The sequence below is a fragment of the Rana temporaria genome, chromosome 3 (assembly GCF_905171775.1).
Source record: "Rana temporaria chromosome 3, aRanTem1.1, whole genome shotgun sequence".
Taxonomy (NCBI): Eukaryota; Metazoa; Chordata; class Amphibia; order Anura; family Ranidae; genus Rana; species Rana temporaria.
Window position 1 is genome coordinate 342,222,312 of NC_053491.1, and position 15,421 is coordinate 342,237,732.

The window sequence follows — 15,421 nt, forward strand, 5'->3', positions numbered from 1 at the left end:
TTGGGGAAAACCCAACTCCGACGATCTGCAGTGGAATTTTGGCTGCCCGGAATGTAGGCTGCTGTCAGGACCTCCACATGTGCTTTGGCCCAGACAAATATGTTGGTTGCCACTTGCAATAGCGGCAAGCTATTGGTTCTGCCTTCTTTGGCTATATATGCCACCGCTGTTCTGTTGTCCAACATCAGTTTGACCCGGGCCCCTTGAACCAGATTCTCGAAGGCCCACAGGGCCAGATATGTTGCTTGCAATTCCAAGAGGTTGGAGTGTCTGGTTTCCCTCTTGCCCCATACGCCTTGTACCTGCTTGCCGAGGCAGCGAGCGCCCCAGTCCCTGAGACTGGCATCCAAGCTTATCTGAATCCAGTCTCCAGGGCTGAGGGGCATGCCCCGCGACATATTTTCTGGTGCTTTCCACAATGCTAAGCCCTGGCGGATCCGTCTTGGTATGAGGATTTTTTGGTGAAGTTATACGCCATCCCACTGGCTCAGAAAAGTCGCCTGGAATGCCCTTGTATGGAACCATGCCATGGGAATGGCCGGGATCGCTGGGGTGAACATTTCCAGAAGAGTCATACAATCCCTTGCTGACAGCGAAGGTGACTTCATCACGCTGTCTATGCAGACTACCAATTCCGCTCTCTTGCGTTCTGGAAGCGAGACAAGCCCTCTGCTTGTGTTGAAGATCAGCCCTAGATATTGCATCTCCTGGGAGGGGATTAACTGGCTCTTCTGCCTCTTTATGATCCAGCCAAATTTCGATAGGGTCTCTAGCATTACTTTGCGTTGTGACGCTAGCTCTTCGCTTGCACGTGCTACTACTAGGATGTCGTCTAGGAAGTGGAAGATATTTATGCCTTTCAGATGGATGACGGCGATGACAGCTAGCAAGATCTTGGAGAATACTCAAGGTGCTGTGCTGATCCCAAAAGGTAGACATCTGGACTGGAAATGGTCTTCCCCTACCATGAATCTTAGGTATTTCTGGTGGTTCTTGTTGATTGGGACATGCAGATATGCATCTGCTAAATCGACTGATGTCAACCAGTCTGATATGATTGTAAATATCGATTCAATCTTGAACATCTTGGGAATTATGTAGCGATTTAGAATTCTTAGGTCCAGAACCGGTCTGAGATCTCCTGGCGCTTTGGGAACCAAAAAGATTGGAGAGTATACCCCTTTTCTTCGTTGTTGTAGGGGGAACCAGCGATATTGAATTTTTTTGCTGTAAGCCAGTTAAATATTCCTGTAAGCAGTTGCGGCCATTCTGTACGGACCATGGTATTGGGTGGTTCCTCCTGAAATAATATCTTTTTAACCGTGCTTGACCGTCTTGTGGACCCATTGGTCCTTGACTGCCTCCGCCCACACCCTCCAAAAGTACGCTAACCTGGTGCCCACCTGGGGAGAATGGGCGGCTAACCCGTCAAAAATACTTTTCGGCTTCTTGGCGGTCTGCGCCGCCTTGGACTTTACATTCTGTAAAAAAGAACCCTGTGAGCTCCTCCCATAGGGTCTTGTATATTCCCGTCCCAGTCTATATGATCTGGCGTCATACGCTCTCCTGTAGTCTGATTGGGCTGACCGGGTGGTCTGCTGTCTCTTGGGCCTTTATGGTATTAGGCCCGATTTCCCTCCTGTAGCTTGTTTAATAGCTTCTTCTAGGGTGATTTCAAATAGCATCTTGCCATTAAACGGGATGTTGCAGAGACCCAGTTTCGAAGTACTGTCTGCTACCCAGTGACGTAACCAAAGGGCCTTTTTTGCTGTTACTGCAAACGCCATGATCTTCGCAAAATTCTTCACTAAATCTATAGAGGCTTCTGCTAGGAAATCGGTCGAGAGATCGAATTCTTCCATTGCCGATATGACTCTTTCTGTCTCCATGCCAGCTCTTAGGGCTGTCTGCATATTTGTGGTCCAAACCTTCAGCGCTTTGGAGATTGAGGTTAAGGAAAAACAGGGCGGCATGCCGTACCAGCGGATGAGTAAATCTTTTTTAGGTCTATGTCTGCGCGTCTGTCCATCGGGTCTTTAAAGGTTGCAGAGTCCTGTAATGGCAAAGCGACCTGTCTGGCCAGGCACTGCAAGGCCGCGTCTATGCCCCGCGGGGAGTCCCAGAGGGCAGCTTCTGGGGGCTTAAAAGGGTACAGCCTTGCAAAACGATTCTGCACATTTGCCCTCTTTTCCGGCTTTTCCCATTCCTCCTCGAACCATTCTCAGACTTCTGGCAAGAGAGGGAAGGTCTCCCCTTGTTTTTTCCAGCTAGGAAAAAATCTCTTAATTTTTTTAGGTGGCTGGACATCTTGTTCCCAGTCTATGGCCTCTTTTACGACCGTGATGTATGGTTCTATATATTGAAAATCAAATAAGTATTTAGAGGGTTCTTCAGAGTCCGAAGAGTCTTGTGATAGTACTTCCAGCACTGGCGACTCGTCTCGCATTTGTTGGCCTGTGCTCCTGACTCTGGATTTAGTCTTTGGAGCCCTGATGGATGAGGCTACCTGTATACCCTCTGTGACTGCGTCTTGAATATAGTCTCTTATTCTTCTTTGCCTCTACTTCCCTGTCTGTAGCTACGTCTCTAATGCACCCCGCGCATAAGAGTTTTCCAGGTTCGGATGGCGCCGAACATGCCCAGCAAAGACCGTCGTCTGGGCGGACTCTTGTCACATTTAGTTCTGCTACAGCATCAGGTTGACTAGTTTTGCAATCTGGGCTGGATTGGGGTTTATGCGCTGACCGAGACCCAGACGCTTACGGAGATTTAGAACGGTGGCGGGACTTTTTTCTCTGCACATGTCTTGTTCTAGGGCTTCTGCTCCTAAAAAGACAACCAAGAAAATCTTATTTTTAGCTCTTGGTGTTGCACTCTTTTGTATTGTGACCCCCGTTGACCCCTCCTACCTCTCTGGTGATTTTCTTGCATTCTGGGGGTTTGGTGAGCTCAAGTTGCATAAGAAAAAACAGGATACAACCAATCAGGGACAGAAAGAAAAAATCCATCTTTCGCGTATCATATGCATCCTAGCACAAAAAGATAATGTCCCCCTTTTTATATATATTTTTTCTTGTTTTTTTTTTTTTTGTTTTTATGGAAAGCCTCACAAAACTCTCTCTTTTTTATTATTATTATTATTATTATTATTATTATTATTATTATTATTATTTTTATTATTATTATTATTATTTATATATCTCTATAATTATTTTATTTTTTTGAATCAGTGCTTTACCTTAGTTTGGAGAAAGAAATGTCCCAGGGTGGCATCAGGTCTTTGAGCAGTTAACAGAACACTGTTTAAACAAGCAAAGGTCATACACTTTAGTACCGATGAATGCTGACATAATCTTTCCTCCTCCACCCTGCAGGAGACTTACCAAAACAACGTCTTATCAAGACAGATCAAACTGAGCCTTCTGACATGCAGGGCTTTTATAGCCCGAATTGTACACACTTACAGTACTCCTACAGCACCGCCCCCTGTGATGTCATCGCAGCTCGGCAGAAAGCACGGGGGGGGGGGGCGGCCAGCGCTCTCCTATGGAGCCCAGCTTAAGCATGGAAAGTAACAGCACCAACACCACGGCCCCTGCAAAAGTAAGCTCTTTAAGCTAAAAAACCCTGAAGCTCATGCACCTGAGCATCCAGTGTCATAAAGGGATATTACCTTTATTATTCTTCGGCAGGGAGGGTTTCTTCTTTGATGCAGCTTTTTCTTTTCCTCTGCACGAGTCTGGTGGTCTGGTCATCCGACCCCAAAAAAAGGAACAAGGGCAAGGGAGGAGGGGCCCCCTATTTATCAGCTAATAAGAAGGTGGTACTGGAGGACCGGAGGAAGGGGTTAACCCATTGTGTGCTGATGTGAGGCTGGCCAGGAAAAAAAGTTTGAAGGTATGGGTCAAACCCCAAGGAACTTTCGTTTGTTCATTTGCAACTAATTACTTGTTATTGGACGTATGAAGATTTGTAAAGGTCTATGAAGACACTTCTAAATGTTCTGAGAGAGGTATAAAGGCCGTCAGTGCAGACCTCTCCCTCTGAAAATTCTGACTGCTTGGCCATTGTGATAATTAAATGGAAACCTTTATATTTGTCTTAGCAAAAGTTTCCTTTAATTGAGTTTAACCTAAAAACAGCATATGCACAGGTCCACCTCTTGCAGTTTGATTTCAATGTAAGTGTTCAAAAGTGTTTAGAATTAGGACACCTACAAAATTTTAGAGCATGAACTAATTTTGAAGGAAACCATGTGCTAAAACTCTGTTGGTGTGTGAGCGTTTTCCATGAGATGACAGCTATAAGCGATTGGTAAACCGCTTTCGTGCTGGAAGTGACAGGTTGCTCCTGCAACCTATTATTTTGTGCACTGTTCAAAGAAGAGAGAAGCCTAAAATTAGGAAAACTAGCACCTGTAATAAAACAGCAAAACAGACAGTATCTGTCATTTGGCTTTTTATGTCTTGTAGCCTATCTGCTAAAATTGAGCTGTACGTGTTAAAAGTCCAGTAGCTAATCAAACATTGCTTTCAAAGTAACAGGCTCTAAAGTGCTTAATTCAAAGCGTTTAATCACTCCGCTAATTGCACAGTCTGTTGTAAACAAAAGCAGTGTTTTTTTTTTTTTACACGGTTATAGAAACATTGTGTCATCTGCTTACAAAAAAGTATGAAATAGTGCTAGAGCCACATAGGAAATATATATCTGCAACTCAAACTTTAAAGTGGGCCTGAACTCAAAAAGCAAAGATTTGTTTGCTTATAGGAAGCATTTATAAATGTTAAAGTAATAGTAAATGCTTGTTGTGGTTTTTTTTTTTTTTAATAACAAGCATGACATACTCACCTGCTCTGTGTAGTGATTTTGCATAGAGCAGCCCGCATCCTCCTCTGGTTCCCGAGCCGAGTTCCAGAGCAAGCAGCTTGCTGTGGGGGCACACAGGCGTGCTCCCGAGCCGCTTCTCTGCATGTCTATTCACACACAGAGCCGTTGCTCAGCCCGCCCCCAATCTCTTCTCATTTGCTCACTGCCTGTGATTGACCTCAGTGGGAGCCAATGGAATCCACTGCCACCTCAGGCATTGAGGAGGCTGTCGTGCACATTGTTGGATCGCAATGGGGCTTAGGTAAGTATTAGGGAGGCCTGCTGCACAGAGAAGGTTTTTTTATCTTCATGCATAAAATGCATGAAGGTAAAAAACTTAGAGACTTTAGTACCAATATTATTGAGACTAAGAAGTACCCTTAAAGATTTACATTTGTCTTGAATTCCTCTTGAAAAATAGTGTACTTCCTGCCATGTGATTGTGTCTTGGGCCTCAAATTTGTATGTCTGCAGTGTGAAATCTTAGGCACTGTTCTTCTAAATGTACTCACGGGCCGAATATCAGGCGACATTCGTCCTGCGTGTACAGCAGCTGGTCTGACAGAATCTGTTCCCCTGTCAGAACACAATAGCACAGCAGGGGAGATCACTGTACTAACATCTGATTGTTAGTACATTGGCTCCACCTCTGCTCTTCAGTTTTTTTTTTATGTTCAGCCCGCTGGGTTGAACAAAAAAAAAAATGACTAGTGTGTACCAGGCTTTAGTCTCATGAAATTTGGAGTGAGATTTGGGTGTGTAGCCTCGTACACACGACCGGTTTTCTCGGCAGAAAAACTGCCAGGAGAGCTTTCGGCCGTGAAAACCAGACGTGTGTATGTTTCCTTGCAGTTTTCCCATCAGGAAAACAGCCGGGAAGCCCGTCGGGAGAATAGAGAACCTGCTCTCTATTTTCCCGTCGGGATTCCCAGCATTTTTTTTTCCGCCAGATCTACTACTTACCTATAGGAAAGACTGCGAGATGGAGCATACACACGGCCGTGATTCCCGGCCAAAGCGCCATGGCAATTTTCCTGCCGGGATCTCGACTTTCCCCTCGGTTTTCTTGGCTGACTTTTTACTGCTGAGAAAACCGAGCACGTGTACAGGGCTTGTCACTAGTGTTCTGTTCACAGTTCTCCCTGCTGAAGAAAAAGCTTTACCTGAGAACCAGCAATGCTAGGCTCTCACTACTTCTGCTTCATTCATTCCATTGATTTGTGCTTTCTGCATCTGTCCCGCTGCTTTTTTATTATTACCTCAAAACTGCAGTGCTTGAAAATGATGGCTTCCATGAAGTAGGGCTTGGGAACCAGGAGAAAGTGTAACTAGACAGGTTTTGGAGAGGTGGATTAAAAGAAACCAAAAATCTCTCCATTAAACCAATGTAAAGTATAGCCTTCTTAAAACAGTAGATATCCCACCTCACTGTAACTCTTGCAAAGACAGGATGTGCCTGACATTGCCTTTCTATAGCACCTGCCAATTGGTGCATTTTTGGTTCCTGTGATACTTTAGACCCACTCATTAGTGTGTGAGTATCGTGACCTTTTAATTGAGATTGGAAAGGGACTTTTATTCATACATACATACATACATAAATAGTTTTTGTTTGTATGAGTATGCATTTGTTGCATCGCTATTGATCTCTATTGAAATGGTCTCTCGACAGATATGTTTGGATCTCATTATCTCCTGAAGAAGTGAACATTGCTTTACAAAACCTGTTGAGATTAAAATCAGTACTTGTTTATTGTTTGGTTGTGAAAATCTTGGGCCAGATTCACAGTGGACTTATGACGGCGTATCTCCACGTACGCCGTCGTAAGTCCGAATGTGAGCCATCGTATCTATGCGCCTGATTCTTAGAATCAGTTACGCATAGATTTAGCCACGATACTAGCGGCGTAAGACTCCTACTCCGTCGTATCTTGGGTGCATATTTACGCTGGCCGCAAGGGGCACTTCCGTAGATTTACGTGTCGAATATGGAAATTAGGTAGATATTCACGAATGTACTTGCGCCCGCTATGCCGTTTACGTTAGGCTTACGTCTGCCGTAAAGTTACCCCTGCTATATGAGGCGCAGCCAATGCAAAGTATGGACGTCGGCAAGCGTATCTTTTTACGTCGTTTACGTAAGTCGTACCTGAATGGGGCTGTGCGTTCAAGTCACAGGCATTGGGCCTGGCGTATCTTATGGAGTAAATTCGACGTGATACTGAGCATGCGCGCGCATGCGCCGTACGATCGGCGCTTCATTTGCATGGGGTCACGGCTCATTTTAATAAAACACGCCCACCTCTTCCACATTTGAATTAGGCGTGCTTACGCCGGCCGATTTACGCTACGCCGCCGCAACTTACGGAGCAAGTGCTTTGTGAATACTGCACTTGCCTGTCTAAGTTGCGCAACTCAAAGAAGTCCCATGGTCAGCCTTCATTCATAAACATTTCCTGTTTTAAGGAAGTTCCGCCTACATCTTTGCACTTCGGCCATCCATATTTTCTATTATCACCAGAACTCTTTACCATCATTTGTCTGGTTACACTGACTTTAAAGCTTGACATTTTGAGTTTGTCAACTTGTAATTTTAGTTTAGAAGTCAAGTGCAAAAAGTTGATATTCTGACTTTGTTTCCTGCAAGGCCCCAGGGCTGTTCTGTGCGTTCTTGTGTTTCAGAAGTAACAAAATATTTTATTCATTGCATGTCCTATATTTATAATTGTCAACCTCAGCACCTTAGTCTTGGTTGGAGGCAACATGCATAAACAAATTGAAGTGTGGGGCCAAGACCATGCTTGAGGTCAATAACTACGTAATGAGACCAGGGATATGGTTCTGAAAGTTCTCACCTGTGGCTGTCATGATACTTTGTAGGTTTCCTGCTGCTTTCTCAAATGCTGTATAAGGACATTTTACTATACCTTTACAAATATTAGGGTATAGTTATGCACCCTCCTTCCCCTACCCCCAATATTATTCAGCAATCAGTTTTTTCCACTTGTCTCCCCTTCCCCATTTTGTGCAGAGCAATGTAGAATCCATGGGAGGATGCAGTTATGCAGTTATATTCACAAACACTGTGAAAGCTTTACCTAACCTGTGATGTTTAAACATGTTGAAAAAACACAAATAAAGGTTGATTCTTCTCAAAATTCATATTTAAATGTAATACCCCATACACACGATCGGAATTTCCGATGGCCTCAAATCCGATGGAATTCCGTTCAAGCTGTCTTGCATACACACTGTCAGACCAAATTCCAACCATCCAAAAAGCTACGACGAGCCGAGAAAAATAAAGTTTAATGCTTCCGAGCATGCGTCGACTTGATTCTGAGCATGTGTGGGTTTTTTCTCTGTCGGAGTTGCACACAGACGATAGGAATTTCCTATCGTTTTTTTTTTCCATCGGAAAAAAATAAAACATGTTCTAGTTCTAAACACCGACAGAAAAATGTCAAATGGGGCCACACACGATCGGGATGGACTTTTTTCATCGGAAATTCCAATCGTGTGTACGCGGTGTACAGGACGCCGTGGCTGGGTCCTGCGATCAAGCTGGTCCCCCAAACATTACAGCGGCATTAGGCTTTTGCTGGTAATTGCAATTATTTTCTGTCTTTTTGTATCTTATTGAGACTCCTGTGTCAAGATATTGTGAGGTCCTAGTTTTAAATTTACTGTCATGGTCCTGTCAAAGCTATTTGATGGGTTCTCCATCAACAGGTAACTAGGTAGTGTATTTAGTAGAGACTGTGTGGATGGTGGCATAAAGTCTACTCCAGGGAAAACGTACAGTGAAATGTCGAAGTGATGAAAAAAGACAGCCAGTGAGCTTAAGGAGGCCCATGTACCTACCTACCAGTTTTAGGTGCTGTTGAAAATGTGAAATTTGGCTTCAGTCATAAAAAAGGGCTCCATGGATGGACTCTATCACATTACAGCATGGAAAATAGGATTTCTGTTGCACCTACACAATTCTCTAAGTCCCACTTCTGCCACTGTAACTAACCATCCCTACCAAAACTGCCCAACCAATCCTTGACACACCCCCTCTCTATCCACTTAAAGCAGAACTAAACCTCATATCCTTTACAGCCAAGGGAGCTGCCATCTTAGCCTCTGTTTGATCTGCAGCTGCCATGGGGCTGTACATGTGATTAGTTTTGACACCAACAATATGATGGCTTGACAGCTCAGTTGAGAGTACAAGCAACTGTGACAGTTATCTTTCACAGCATGCCTTGAATATGACTGTCCAAGGTATTTGGGCTTGTACCAATGGGCAAATATAGTGTGCTTGGTGGTGCATTCCACTTGCAGTTGAAATTAGTTTTAGACATTTCTAAAATCATCAGTTATTTGCTGAGGCATTTGTCCTGCAGTTAACCTCCTTTTGACTTGCATCTGGCCTCCTTCTAACTTACATCCATCTGCTTCAAATTGCTTTTGTATTCCTGTTCACTTGTATGGGGATAGAAGCAGAGAAATTTTGAGATATTCTTTTTTTTTTGGATAGAGGAAGAGAGGGTCAAAATGTGTATGTATTTTGTTTTTGTGTGCCATATGTGCCCTATTGGGGAAATTTGCTTTTACTTCCTGACCCATAGCCAAAACAGGTAGTATAAGGAAGTCCCTTCAAAGTCATAACATTCCTTGTTGTCACCAGCACTAGTGTCTCAATTGGAAGATTTCCTCTCTAATTCTGTTCTGGGGACAGGGCTGGACTGGGACAAAAATTCGGCCCTGGACTTCATCCAGACCGGCCCACTTTAATTGAATAAAATGCTGCCCCCACCCCCCGAAAAATCACGCCCACCAAAGGCCCCTACATCCATTATTGTATATCATGAGAGGATGAGACAGAGGGTGGGTTGAGGGAAAGGGGGTGAGTGTAAGAAAAAGAGAGTGAGTGTAAAAGAGAGGGGGTGAGTGTAGGACCCCTTTTTACACTGAGGCGTATTTTAGGCGCTTTTGGGCACTTGTAAAGTGACTGAAAAACACTTCCGCTGCAGTCCCAGTGTGAAAGCCTGAGTGCTTTCACACTGGGGTGATGCCAGGGCGTTAAAAAAAAAATCTCCAAGCAGCATCTCTGTTTTAAAAAACGGCCCACTGAGCCATCGGCCCACCGGGAAACTCCCTGTAGTCCCTATGGCCAGTCCATCCCTGTCTGGGGACAACCCAAAATTTGGGATTTGCTTTTACTTCCACTCTCGATGATAATGATAATTATGATACAATTCTATACCCACAGTGGATCCAAAGGAAGGAGATAAAAACAACAAAGCATGATCCAATTTGCTACAGCAAGGGGAAAAATTCCTGCCTGATCCCCCGAAAAGGCTATCGGATATTCCCTGGATCAACTTTACCTATAAATGTTAATATCTGGTTATATTATGTACATTAAGGAAATAATCTAGGCCTTTTTTAAAGCAATCTAATGAGTTGGCCAGAACCAGCTCTTAAGGGAGTCCATTCCACATTTTCACAGCTCTTACTGTGAAGAAATCTTTTGGTATTTGGAGAATAAAGCTCTTTTCCTTCAGTAGTAAAGAGTGCCTCCTTGTCCTCTGTGATGACCTAAAAATGAATAACTCAACACCAAGTTCACTATATTGACCCCTTATGTATTTATAAATGTTTATAATACCCCCCAATCTCTTCTTCTCAAGAGATAATAAATTCAGTTCCTCTAATCCAGGGGTCTCAAACTCAAATTACCTGAGGGCCACAAGACAAGTTTTCATATCCCATGGGGGGCCGCATGCAAACTTTCAAACTTCAAAAACAACGGGTACTGGTGTCAGCGAACACATTATTAACCCCCAGCACTGGTGTCAGCGAGCGCATTATTACCACCAGCACTGGTGTAAGCGGACACATTTTTACCCCCAGCACTGGTGTCAGTGGATGCATTATTAACCCTGACCACTACACTGCACACCGACCACTACACATTACACTGACCACTGCACACTGACCACTACACTGCACACTACACGATGACCACTACACTGCACACTGACCACTACACTGCACACTGACCACTACACTGCACACTGACCACTACACACTGACCACTCACCATCAGGGCACAGCACATCCGGTCACAGAGCCCAGCACATTAGGGTACAGGGCACAGCGCACATTAGCCACATCAGGGCACATGGGGCACATCAGGGTACATGGGGCGCATTAGAGCACAATCAGGGCACATCAGGGTACATGGGGCGCATTAAGGCACATAGGGGTACATGGGGCACATTCAGGGTACATGGGGCACATTCAGGGTACATGGGGCACATGAGGTCACGATCGGGGCACATGAGGTCACGATCGGGGCACATGGGGCACAATCAGGGCACATGGGGCACATTAAAGCACATCAGGGTACATGGGGCACATCAGGGTACATGGGGAACATGAGGTCACAATCAGGGTACATGGGGCACAATCGGGGTACATGGGGCACAATCGGGGTACATGGGGTACAGGTCAGCTTACTTGTTGTCTTTTTTCTTCACATGCAGAATAGCGCAGGAAGCGTCTCTGTCATAAGTTCACTTCTCTGTCTCACGCTGCGGCTGCTCCCCGCCCCCCCTCTCTTCTCGTCCATCCCAGGTGATATCACAAGCAAATGGGGATGGACGAGAAGAGAGGGGGGGGCCGCCTGGGGGCGGGGAGCAGCCGCAGCGCGAGACAGAGAAGTGAACTTATGACAGAGACGCTTCCTGTGCTACTCTGCATGTGAAGGAAATCTACTCCCCCCACTTACGCCCTGCCTGCGGGCCATTTATAACCGGTCCGCGGGCCGCAAATGGTCCGCGGGCCGCAAATGGCCCGCGGGCCGGTACTTTGAGACCACTGCTCTAATCTATCCTCATAGCTGAGCTACTCCATGTCTCCTATCAGTTTAGTTGCCCTTCTCTGCACTTTCTCCAGTTCTTCAATATCCTTTTTGTAAACTGGTGCCTAAAATGAACGGAATATTCCAGATGAAGGCTTACTAATGATTTGTAGAGGGGCCAATTGATATCTTTCTCTCTGGAGTCTATACCTCTTTTAAGACAAGAAAGCACTTTGCTAGCTTTGGAAACCGCAGCTTGGCATTGCATGCTATTATTAAGCTTACGATCTACCAAAACACCCAGATCCTTCTCTACCATTGACTCCCTCAGTTTTACTCATAGTATGTATGATGCATGCATATTCTTAGCCCCCACGTGCATAACTTTACATTTATCAACAATAACCCCTCTGGCGGTATTCCCGAGTCTGGCTCGGGGTGGAATTTCAGGACCAAAATCGGTAACCCCGAGCCAGACTTGGGATCGCCTCGCAGTGTCCACAGGCACAAGTTACTTACCTTGTCCCTGGATCCACGATGCTGCCGTGCTGTGTGATCGAGCGGTGTCCTCCTTGCTCGATTCACAGTGCTGAGTGCCGCCGAGCTCCGTTCCCTGCGACGTTACGATGCACGGGGCGGAAATCGGCGCGAATATTAAAAAAGTAAATAAACACAATACATACAGTATACTGTAATCTTATAGATTACAGTACTGTATGTAAAAAATACACCCCCCTCCCTTGTCCCTAGTGGTCTGTCCAGTGTCCTACATGTACTTTTATATAATAAAAACTGTTCTTTCTGCCTGGAAACTGGAGATTGTCCATAGCAACCAAAAAGTGTCCCTTTATGTCAAAAGTGGTTTTAGACCAGCTAGAAAACTATAAATTATAATCACTTGCAGAATTGTGCGATAGTGATTTGTGGGGAAATTTGTCATCACAAAATTAAAAGTAATATTTTTTATTATTATTATATTATTTGTTATAATTATTTATATGTATTTATTGTATTATAATTTATGATTTTGTGTTTCAAATTTTATTATACCTGGGATGTCTACTAGACTCTTGTTTTTACAGATTTAAGTGAGTTATTTCTAAGAATTACAGGCCTACAATATAAAATGCCAAATTTCCATGCAAAATAATGGTACCGCTTTCAGCACCTAAAATCTGAATTAATCAAACTGATCTTTCCAAGGCTGTAGACTTTGCCTTATGCCGCGTACACACGGTCGTTTTTTGTGATGAAAAAAAACAACATTTTTAAAAACGTCATTTAAAATGATTGTGTGTGGGGAAAACGTTGTTTTATGTCTTCTGAAAAACGTCCAAAAAAAAATTCGAACATGCTTCAATTTTTTATGTCGTTTTTCAAAACAACGTTTTTAAACCCGCGCATGCTCAGAAGCAAGTTATGACGCAAGCTTGAATGGAACAGAGTGCCACCGTACGTTCTGAACGTAACCACGCTTTGCTAGAGCATTTTGAAAAAACGATGGTGTGTAGGCAACGTCGTTTTTTAAAATGAAGTTTGAAAAAAAACATTTTTTTTCATGAGAAAAAACTATGTTTTTTTACAAGACAAAAAATGACCGTGTCTACGCGGCATTACACATTAGACATGTGTGGGGAACTGTGTCAGACGCTTTTGCAAAATCCAAGTATACTTTGTCCACAACCACCCCAAACCTTTCCAAGGTCCTCCTCATAAAAAGAAATCAGGTTTGTTTGACAACTTCTGTCTTTCATGAAAAAATAAAAATTGCCTTTAGTTGCATTTTAACAGTGTCATCTTGAATAAATTTCAAATGGGCTGACTGTAGAGAACAATGTAAAACTTGTCTATTGGCAACAGTCAGGTTGTTGGGCAAGCTCCTTTTCACAAACAAATCTAGAGACATACAAGAGTGACAGCAGAAGAAAGACCAAGTGGTCCATCAAGTCTGCCCCATGTATTTATTTTATTTATATATATTTTTTTAGCTTTAGTTTTTATTTGTCTGGGCATGTACAGTATCTATCGCCTCGTACACACGACCAGTTCTCCTGTCAGGAAAACTGCCATGAGCACTTTTGGTAGGGAATCTTGTCCATGTGTATGCTCCAACGCAGTTTTCCCGAAAGGAAAACTGCAGAGAACGCTGCAGAGAACGCCGTTCGTTCGTGAAAACATTTACATGGGGTCACGGCTAATTTGTATACAACACGCCCACTACCATCCACATTTAAATTAGGCGGGCTTACGCCTGCCTATTTACACTGCGCCGGCGCAACGTACGGCGCCAGATCTTTGTGAACAGTGGTCTGGGCGCCCTATTTTACATCGGCGTAGCGCATATGAGATGCGCTACGCCGGCCAAAATATACGCCAAGCTACGTGAATCTAGCTCCAAGTATCTATCTACGGTAAGGTGACCAGATTTTTTTTAATGAAATCCAGGGACATATTTTATTTTTACTAGTAATGGCGGCAATCAGCGACTCTCTGTCCATCGCCGCCGCAAGTCTTACTCTCTAGGCCCCGGCTACTACTGGGTGGGGAGCGGAGGAAGATCACTACACAAGCGCAGCGGGGGGTGTAATTTCGATTTTTTTTTTTTTATTCTGCACTGACTGTCTTTGAAATTGCCCAAGCCAATGTTCAAATCCAATCCGGGGACAAAACCGGGGACAGACTTCGTCCGGGGACAGTGTCCTCAATCCAGGGACTGTCCTGTGAAACCGGGGATGTCTGGTCACCCTAATCTACGGACATGTAAAAAACACAGGACAAAAAAATCCAAACCAGCCACGTTGCTATCTATGCCTATCTGTCACAGTATGCCGTAATGATTGTTCGAGGATCATCCCACAAGGGAGGATGATTACACCCCAGCCCCCAAAATGTTTGTAATGAGCATTAATCTCTGCCCATGTATGGCAGGTTTAAACAATATATTTTATCTTCACAGCCTTAGTAGTACGTTAAATATATTTTTTATTAGCATCATCTGTGCTGGAGACCTGGGATAATCATAATATGTCCTTACACAGAGATTAATGGATGTGCTTCCGGGCGATAATCTCTGGCTTGATCAGTTTTGAATTCCAGCCAAAGTTGTTCATTTTTTATGTATACTGAAATTCTAGCAGCACTTTGAAGAGATTCACAACAGGATAAAAGGGCAAATGTCTGCAAGAATGTATTACACTCTAATGTATGTGTCTTCTTTTTTCTTTCCTCTGCATAATACATCAGACGAAAGACGGCTTCCAGGTCATATTTACATGCTGTAAAAAAACAAGAAAAAAAACATTATCTCATTTATATTATCAGATTTTGAGCCGGTAGTTATGATGTCATTTTTTTTTAATCTTGATTGTGATGTTAACAAGGATTTTAAATGAGGCTCTTAAAGTCATGGTACAGCTTTAGGGCTTAAACCCCCAATATTTTGCTGCCTCACCTCTGTTTTTAAAAATATGTTTTAAAAAAGCTCTACTTGTCCTTTCCACACACCAATGTTGCCTTCTGGTTTCTCTCCCATCTCTGGCTGCTGGGCTGAATGATGCCCAATGTCATTTAACCCACTCAGAAGGACATAATGGATATACTATTAATAGGGTATGTCCTCATGTTGGTCTTGGCAGAAAATGCCACTGATGTCATAAAATGAGTGCAGTTGCCTACAGCAGTGAGTATTGCCCACAGACA